Source organism: Leptonychotes weddellii, chromosome 8, assembly GCF_054177405.1.
Source record: "Leptonychotes weddellii isolate Sample4059 chromosome 8, ASM5417740v2, whole genome shotgun sequence".
NCBI lineage: Eukaryota > Metazoa > Chordata > Mammalia > Carnivora > Phocidae > Leptonychotes > Leptonychotes weddellii.
The window spans coordinates 100,478,860-100,488,841 of record NC_138376.1 but is presented as its reverse complement, the minus strand read 5'-3'; the positions used below and the strand labels follow the sequence as shown (position 1 = coordinate 100,488,841).

At 42.8% G+C, this 9,982-nt stretch overlaps 1 long non-coding RNA gene across 1 annotated transcript in view; it reads left to right on the top strand.

Moving 5' to 3' along the window:
* The first annotated feature begins 6,454 nt into the window (after window positions 1–6,454).
* Window positions 6,455–9,982, top strand: part of LOC115942078 (uncharacterized) — a 17,864-nt gene continuing 14,336 nt past the window's right edge. Inside the window, exon 1 of the long non-coding RNA XR_014147445.1 lies at window positions 6,455–6,545. This is a non-coding gene — a long non-coding RNA (uncharacterized LOC115942078). The remainder of the gene's footprint in view (window positions 6,546–9,982) is intronic.

The window sequence follows — 9,982 nt, the reverse complement described above, 5'->3', positions numbered from 1 at the left end:
TTAAGAGTTCCTTGTATATTTTGGACAACAGTCCTTTAGAAGAGGCTTTTTATTTAAAAAATGTTTGCTTTATTATTGATCTTTTCTTCTGCATTGTGTATTCTATTGGTTAATTATGATTGAACAACCACAACTCAACAATGTCAGCTGCAATGTAAAAGCTGAGTTTGCCAAATTTAGAAATTTGCATGAGAGGGTGTAGGTGTGGCAGAAAAGTAGGGTGACACAGGGAGGATGAAACAACATAGCCTTTTAAAAAATGTCATGTTAAAATAAAATTGCCTCTCTAATGAAGCAAATGACACAGTCTTTGTGTGTGTGTATGATGTTGGAAAACCACAGTTTTCTGTACTGATTTAGACTGGGATCTTTTAAAATCTTACTAAGGTATTCCCAAGACACTTCAACAAGGGAATTTTTGCAAAGCAGTTTTTTGATCAATTTGCAAGATTAGTTTTGCCTGAGCTTAACTAGGTCATGCTTTCTATTCTCTTCTATCTCAGCAGAAACATACTTTATCAAAGGCCAGACAGACCAAATGTGGGATGTGCTTTTTAAAAAAGGTGGGTTTGGAATGTTAACAAATTAGTTTTATCATTTTAAATAGTTTCAAATTTAAATACCAAAGCGCTTGAGTGATAGGGCTCTCACTGAGATCACTAATCCATTGTAATTTATCTTTCTTCTGAACACCTGAGCATGTGAAGGTCTGTAGCATAGATTTGACAGTTGCAATTTAATGATTTATTTTGGCAACATAGTGTTGTCTTGGGCTGTCATTTAATTTTCCAAATTTTCCTCTCCACAACAGAAAGAAAAACCCTTGTGTATTAGGGCTTTCCAGAGAGACAGAACTAATAGGTTTATGTCTATACAAACAGGACAGAGATTTATTTTAAGGAGTTGGCTCATGGAACTGTGGAGTTTGGCAAGTCCGAAATCTGAAGGGCAGGCTGGAAATTCAGGTAAGAGTTGGGGTAGTCTTGAGTCTGAAATCTGAAGGGTAAGCCAATAGCCTGGAAACGCAGATGGAATTTCTGTGCTGCAGTCTGAAAGCGAACTTCCTTCTTCCAGAAAGTTCAATCTGTTCTGGAAGCCTTCAGCTGATTGCAAGAGGCCCATTCACATTCTGCTTTATGTAAGGTCAATTAATTGTAAATGTCAATCACATCTAAAAAACACCTTCAGAGCAACATCTAAACTAGCATACTATGGGTGTTGCCTATGGTGCCCATATCCGTGGGCACCATAAGCCAACTTGCTGACACATAAAATTAACCATCACACCTTGAGAACAGGAGTTACAGATTCTACTTCTTTGTGGGCTGCCACAGTATTTATTGTCTATTGGATAAATATATCCTGGCTAAGTACACACTGGCTAAATGAATATTAGTTTGTCTTCTGAAAATTACATGTATTATTTCATAAATGAAAATGCCAGTCGTATCTGATGTAGGAAAGACGTTAGGGCTTGAAGCCAACGGCCAAGAAAGAATTCTTGAGACATCTTTGGTGCAAAAAGGTGATTTTATTAAAGCACGGGGACAGGACCCGTGGGCAGAAAGAGCTGCTCAAGGGTCATGAGGAGTGGCCCATTATATACTTTCAACTTGGGAGGGGGTTAGGGATAGCGTAAGTCTCTAAGGAATTTTGGAAGCAAGGTTTCCAGGACCTTGAGGGGGCTGGCTATTCTTGGGAAAAGGTCATTTATTACTGTCTAATAAAACCTTAGTCATGAGACCCTTCAGATGAACATTGGTGGGTCATATGCTTGGGGGATGATTGCCAACATGTATCTTAGGAGGTAGAGATAAAGGAAGTTTCCAAAGGAATTTTTATATGTTAAAGTAGACTTACAGGACCGTGGGTTTGGGCTAAGATTGCCTTTTGCCCTTAGTGAAGAATTAACACCGAGGTAGTTGAGTCCCTCGAGGAACATCACTGTGCCTATTTCAAGGACTTGCTGTAGATAGTAAGGAAATATAATAATTTTTCTTCTGTGTTTGTTTCCCACATCAGTATCCAGATATAAATTTTAAAGGTTTTATTTATTTATTTATTTATTTATTTATTTATTTATTTGAGAGAGGGAGAGAGAGTGTGCAAGAGCCGGGGAGAGGAGCAGAGGGAGAGGGACATGGAGCCCGACCCGGGGCTTGATCCCAGGACCCCAAGATCATGATCTGAGCCCAGATCAAGAGTCAGACGCTTAACCAACTGAACCACTCGGGCACCCCCAGATATAATTTTTAAGTATTACATGTATAGATAGGCAATACCAGTATTGATTCTTTAAAAATTAGCCTCAAATAAGTTCACTAAGAAGAAATAGCATTTTAGGAAATGGGAACAACATGCACAATTAAAGGCGTGAAAGAGACCTTGCAGGCTAGGGGCGACGGGTCTGGGAGTGCTCCCAACAGATTGTGCGGAAGGTCATGATGCTGTAGAGGCCGCTGGGAATCTAGGGGAGAGCTTTTCACTGGAATACAGGGTGGCCACTGAAGGATCTTGAGCAGGAGAGTGATATAATGACAGTGGTTTTTTAAGAATCTGCATCTGATGACAGTATATGGACCAGAGACAATGAGGCCGACCCGGTCAGTTCAGGTCCTCCAAGAAGCAGTGGCTCACACGGGGGGTTTTGGAGGAGAGTGGCTATGAAAGATAAAGGAGCAGGGGAAGGTAGGAAGAGCCTTGGGAGCTGCACTGGCTGACAGGATGGCCACTAGCCACACGGGACTAGTGAACATTCGCAATGTGGCTAGGTTGAACTGAGATGTATAAAACACTCCCTGGAGTTCTAAAACTTACTACCCAAACAGAAAAACAAAAAACCCGCCACACATATGAGAATGTCAAGTACCTCCTTAATGACTCTGAAAATTTGACACTATGTTAAAATAATATTTTGGGATAAATAAAAGATATCATTCTTTTTAAAAAAATTTTAAGATTTAGTTACTTATTTGATAGAGAGAGAGAGCACATAAGCAGGGGGAGTGGCAGGCAGAGGGAGAGGGAGAAGCAGGCTCCCCACTGAGCAGGGAGCCCGATATGGGGCTCGATCCCAGGACCCTGGGATCATGACCTGAGCCGAAGGCAGACGCTTAACTGACTCAGCCACCCAGGTGCCCCAAAGATATCATTCTATATATATATTTATAATTGCAATTTATTCCATCTATTTCTTCTTCCTTTTGTAATGTGATTCCTTGAAAATTTGAGATTACGCATGGGGCTCATTCACTTTATATTTCTTCTGGTCAGTTCTGCTGTCACACTTGTGACAGGAGAGAGGAAGGAGGATGGGGCAGGAAGGCGGGCTGCTTGTCTAAGAAAGTTGGAGTCAGGCTGATGGGGAGTCCCTGAGCAAGGGCTGGCCTTTGGGAGTGTCCCACGTTGTGCAGGACTGGGTTGGCACCAGCAACCCCATCATACTCAGTCATTGGCTGGGCCATCCTGGGGGAAGTGTGGCCTGAGTGGGAAGGCAGTGGGGGGCCCACAGGGGTGTCAGCTGGAGGCAGTCAGTCAACTACGCTCCTGCAGCAGATTCTTTGGAAGGAGATGTGAGTCCTGCATCTTCATGGCTCCTCATAAACCAGTCCTTGTCATGGTAATTTAGGCAGCTGTGTCTGCTTTATGTGCCACTGCTGTTTGGCCTGTGGCTATGACTTTTTAGCCCCATTTGTGTGGAGAGTTTCCAACACTGAGCTCTGGATGAGACCCAGCCTCTGGAGCTCAAAAACTTCTAAGCTTGTTCACTTTCTAAGACTCAGTGACAGGAAGGAAGTCAAGGAGACTCTGGGATAGCTTAATGTATTTGCTTTCGAATGCCTCCCTCCATGACACTAAAACTTGCTGCTCTTCTAGAACCATTACTCTGCCAAAATTGAGGCTGTGACTTGCGAAGTTCTTACTTGGTCTGTGTTCTCTAAAAAAGCACCAGTAAGCTGAGAACACTGTAGACCTCCAAGGATTTCCATTCTAAGTTCTCCATTCAAGAGAAGATTATTTCTACAAAATGTATATGGCCTTTAAAATTGATAAGCCAATCTCATGTGGGGAGTTAAGATCTAATGAGAAATGGTTCTGTCCTCAAAGAGATTGCAACTGGGCTGGTGTACAAAATGCGAGGGATTTCCTGCTCCGCGGGAAGCCTGCTTCTCCCTCTGCCATTCCCCCTGCTTGTGTTCCCTCTCTCGCTGTCTCTCTCTCTGTCAAATAAATAAATAAAATCTTAAAAAACAAAAACAAAAACAAAACAAAATGCAAGGTATATAGCGTTCTCCGAGTATGGCTCTTTTTGTGAAGCTGAGTGATTGCAAAGAGGAGAGGAGAGATTTAGATGCTATGGTTTTGGATGAAGTCATCAGTCCTCTTAGGAAGGAGATACAAGAGTTGAAAAAAAAAGATACTTTAAAATGTAATTGGAACTATCCTTACCTTGCCCTGAAATGTCATTCTTTCTCTGTGTTGACATTAAATCTTGAAAGAAGGGGGAAAAAGTTTATGTCACAGATAAGAAGCCCCAGTAAGTGAATTCCCCTCCATCAAGTAAAGAATTATTCTGTAAGAATAACAATCATTAAATCATCATTAAATAATAATGAACATGGTAGGGCGCCTGGGTGGCTCAGCTGGTTAAGCGACTGCCTTCGGCTCAGGTCGTGATCCTGGAGTCCCGGGATCGAGTCCCGCATCGGGCTCCCTGCTCGGCAGGGAGTCTGCTTCTCCCTCTGACCCTCCCCCCTCTCATGCTCTATCTCATTCTCTCTCTCAAATAAATAAATAAAATCTTTAAAAAAAATTAAAAAAATAATGAACATGGTAGTTTATGAATATTATTAGGTATAGAGGAGAAAAAACTCTTGTGTATATTTTCCACAAATTTTAGACCTGTCAACACTGACTTTCATCCATAAATAAGACAGTAGAGTTTAGTGAATAACAAAGGGTTTAGACTTTGAAAATCCATCAGGCTCCCTCACTTAACATCTGGCCATGTGGACTTGAGCAAGTTACTTAGCCTTTCTGAGCCTCTGTTGATCCAGCTGTACATTGGAATGTTTATGGTACTCAGCCCATATGACTGTTGTGAGAATTGATTGACATAATGCGCACAAATACTTAGCATTGTGCCTAACACATACAAAATGCTCAGGAAATAGTTGTTAATATTATCTGAAGAGGCAGGAACTGCTCCAAACCATCAGCTATTCAAGAAAATGTCATTTTTTTTTAAAGATTTTATTTATTTATTTGACAGAGACACAGCGAGAGAGGGAACACAAGCAGGGGGAGTAGGAGAGGGAGAGGGAGAAGCAGGCTTCCCGCGGAGCAGGGAGCCCGATGCGGGGCTCGATCCCAGGACCCTGGGATCACGACCCGAGCCGAAGGCAGACGCCCAACGACTGAGCCACCCAGGCGCCCCTGTCATCTTTCTTGTCTTTCTAACTTGACTGCAAGTTTCCACCTGCCAAGGTTAGCAAAAAATCCAATGTAAATCAAATGTCAGGCTCCTGTCCTTGCCCTCTATTGCGTAGGAACCTCCAGAGCTCATGCGGTGCAGGAAGAGGTGGATAGTTGCTGGTTGTACACCAGGGGACTGCCATCACCTTACTGCGTGTGAAAACACACAGCTTTGATAGAAGCTCCCTTCTGTCTGTAACCAGGCTCCTAAGAGGAGGGTGACCAACTGGCCCTTGTTTGCCCAGGATTCTCTCAGTTTTACATTGAAAGTTCTGACTCCTGGGAACTCCCCAAGAGCAAACGGGGTCAGTGTGGTCACCCTTAGGCAAGAACCCAAGTCTACTCATTTTTGGCCGGCTGGGAGTGGCTGACCCTAAGATGGGAATGATTGTATGGGTCCTGGAAGCCTGGGTCCTGGCACCTGCCCTGGAAACCAACAAGGTCACTATGAGTGGGCCACACCCCTCTTTCATTTATTCCCTCCCCTTTCTGATGGTCCTGTTTAATGCCTGATAGACCTGGGATCTGAAAACAACAGTTGATTTAAGAGTTGCCTTCCTGGCAGAGTACCTCTCCTGATAATTCTTGATTACGTTCTGCAGCTCCACAAAGGGCTGGTAATGTTCTCCATGTCAAGGACTCAGAGGACTGACTCCACTGTGAAATGTGGGCATGTGGGAATGGGGAGCAGTAATTCTAGAGCTGAACACAAGATAGATAACTTCTCATTAGGCGAACTTTCACCCTGTTGCACCACTGCCACTAGCATTCTCAAAATTGGGCCTTGCCCGTGTATGTCAGGCTGGCTCTTTAACCCAACTCACACCCAATACTTCCTGTGGGCTTTCACTGCTCTTTGACTTTATAATAAAAGCTCTAGTTTCGTTTGCTGCAAACACCCTAAGTTTCTTCCGGAACGACTTCCTGTCAAAACCCAAGAAGGGAGTGGGACGGGAGGGATTATTGGCAGCCCTAGCTTGTTTCCTTGCCTCTGGCTCTTCCTTCTCTAACCCATGCTGCAGGGATGTCAGATTAAGCCTCCGTTTTGAAACATCGCGGTCACCAAGGCTGTGAGTCTGATCCCCTTTTTTTCTTTTAAGTTTATGCTTAGGTTAAATTTCGCATCTTAGCTTGGCAACTAAGGGCCTACAAACGCTTGACTTAGCCTTCTATTCAGTCTTCCTCTCTCAGAATCCTCATGATAAAACTTCCAGAAAGACAAGGCAAGTCCTGCTGGCCTGGCTTTGCTCATCCTCATCTCGGTGGCTAGACCAGCCGTATCTTTTCCTTCTTATGCAGAATGACCCATCCTTCAAAGATGAGCTAAGGCTGCCCCCTCCCTGAAGCCATCACTGACCTTTCTGTTTCGCAGGTCCCCCCCTCTCCTAGAGCTGGAGAGAAGAAGCTGGGCTCCTGACCTGGAAAATGGAGTGAGTCTGGAGAGGAGGAGAAGATGTCAGATGGAGTGGAACTGGCTCTTTGGGGACATTTCCTGGTGTAGATGGTAGGACTTGAGACTTCAGATATTCAGGAAAGCTGAAAACCTCCGTTCTTTGACACGTGCATTTCAGACTCACATCAGAGGAAACTTTGTGTTGGTCCCATGTTGTCATACCCATGGATTGCTGATCATCTGCACTGTGTGACAACCGTGCTACCTAACGACTTCAACACTTGTCATCCTTTGGCTTTTCAATATCTAACTCCTCTTTCCCGTAGCACCCCAACTACCATTTGCAGAAACTCCCATTATGTAGTCTTGGTGGCAGTTAGTTCCCAGAAGCATGTGACATAGGTTTAGCTTAATGAGTGCTTTGCAACTTCCGTCTTGACAGAAGGACCTAGAGCTGGTTGGGGTCTGTCTTTTGCAGGAGCAGTAGCGGTATGTGCTGCCCTGTCTGTCCTTTGACTATGGTGGCCTCGCCCTCAGGCCCTCTCCTGTCTCTTCATGCTTCTCAGGGCTGGTCCTCCACTTCCCATCCTTTCTGTGATGCCAGATATTCCAATAATTTCTCTTGTTTTGCTCAAGATGTCCAGATTTGGTTTCTTTCATTTACATACAAGAATTTTGGCTTGGGTATTAAAGAGGGCATGTATTGAATGGAGCACTGGGTGTTATACACAAACAATGAATCATGGAACACTACATCAAAAACTAATGATGTGGGCGCCTGGGTGGCTCAGTTGGTTAAGCGACTGCCTTCGGCTCAGGTCATGATCCTGGAGTCCCTGGATCGAGTCCCGCATCGGGCTCCCTGCTTAGCAGGGAGTCTGCTTCTCCCTCTGACCCTCCCCCCTCTCATGTGCTCTCTTTCATTCTCTCTCTCTCAAATAAATAAATAAAAAAAATCTTTAAAAAAAAAAAACTAATGATGTAATGTATGGTGATTAACATAACAATAAAATAAAATTTAAAAAAGGGTTTTGGCTGATAATAAATATAATAGTAATATTAATCACCATTATTTTTATAAAGATAAGCTAACAATTACTGAGCCCATTCACAATGCCAAGCACCGTTCTTAGCCTTTATATGTCTTAACTCCCTCATCCTCATGAGGGCCATTGAGGTAGGCGCTATTGTCCTGGTTTCCAAAGGAGGACAGTTGAATGCAGAGAGCTTGCTCAAATTGGCTAATTTGAGCCAGGATTTGAATCCACCCAGTCTCTTAACCAGACTATTCAGAAATTTGTATCAGAAAGTGGAGTTTTAAGTAATAGACCTTTAAGGAAATGTGGGGAATTGGAGACAATCTCAATCTGAGATAGTGTAGAGGGAACTGAATGTCCTATTATTTTTCTGGGATGGTAATCCAGTAGCCCATAGCTTGCAATGATAAGATAGTGAATGAAATGATTGCCTGTGGACATCTGTGTTCCAGGATCCACTGAGGAGAAGGTTCTGGCAGACCATGTTGTCACCACCATAAAAACGGTATGAGAGATACGAAAAAATTGATGGGTAGTTGCTTCTGATAACATTGGATGGCTTAAAGCCAGAGAGTGATAAACTCAAATCTCTAAATTCTCAGTTTAAGCCATGGAAAGAAATTTAGGGATGACCACGATGAAAGAATTTATTATCTTGCAGCTATAAAGCTGTAATAGCCAAAATTCAGAAGCAGATTTTTGATCCTGAAAGATGCCAAATGACATCAATTCAATAAATGTTCTGCTGTGTATGTCATTTCCATGAAACTGTGGTCATCCATCAAAGAAGAGGCAGCCCTTGGACAGTGGGGTGGGGTCCATTGAGAGGACTCGCATCTGAAGAACCCAAATCCTCACCCTCTACTATATGGAGTTTCTGTTTCCCAAGGGCACAATTTCCGCTTCCTGCTGTGATGAGATCGTTCTTCTCTTGTTTCAAGACTATTCTTTTGTCTGAGGGAAGAGTTCTTGAAGGAAGATACCTATTCTCTAAATTCCCTACCTGCCTTAACACTTCGCTTTGCAGAGAAATAATTGGAGTTAAATCTCAACATGACTTGAGCGCAAATTACAAAATCACTCCTTTGATGAGAAGGTTTATATACCATAAGAATTCCAGGGCTTTGCTAATGTTATGGGAAAATAATCTGTAGAGTGGGGGGGGGATGGGGGATGGTGCTTGACAAATCAGGGGTAATATAATTATATATCTGACTGAATTTTTAAAGATGGATGCACTTACCAGGTATTTTTGCATTCAGAGCAAGCCTGAGTAGACATATGTGGTTCCAGTAATTTGTTTGGCTCATTAACCCAAACCTGGTTTCAACTCTAGCCCACAAAATATTGGGCCTGATGAAAACACGTCTTGACATAGAATAAAAGAATGTGTTATTTTATACATGGGGAATATGGAGTGATCCCTTGGGAGCATCTTACCCAAATACATCATAAATTGTCTTAAGAATCTACTACCTTCAACAAGGTCTTCAGATATACATTGGTAAAGGAAACACCATTTCTGGAATGGGCTCTTTTCTGAAGACTGGAGATTCTGGTAGGAGACCACACAGTAGAAATGGGCTACCTAATTTCACGGTCGACTGGGGGATCCAGAGGTGGCAGAGACCACGTAACTCCACTTAACTATCAGAGACAAAATGGGCATTATTTCCATAATGGTCAGTAGGGTCAGCATCATAATATAAATGGTCTGACCCAAAGAGATTTTTTTGATATAGATTATCGATACTAGGATCTGTGAACTGAAGGATAATTACCCCTAATAATCTGTTTGCAATTTTTTTTTTTTTTAACTTCTTATCCCTGCATGCTGGGTTTAGCTGATTCAAATGCTTTAGCCTAAAGGTAGGAATGCTTCCAACTTGGATACAACAATGATGTTAGTGAATTGGGTGCCACACTGTCCTGTGCCCTAGGACTTTCCATGCTCTAGGACTGTCCATGTCCATCAGGCCCTAAGACTATCAGGATCAAAAGGGATTACTGTGTTGTAGAATTGAGAAAGAGGCCTTGGCTATCAAAGAAAAATACAGTTCTATTCTTTTTTTTTTTT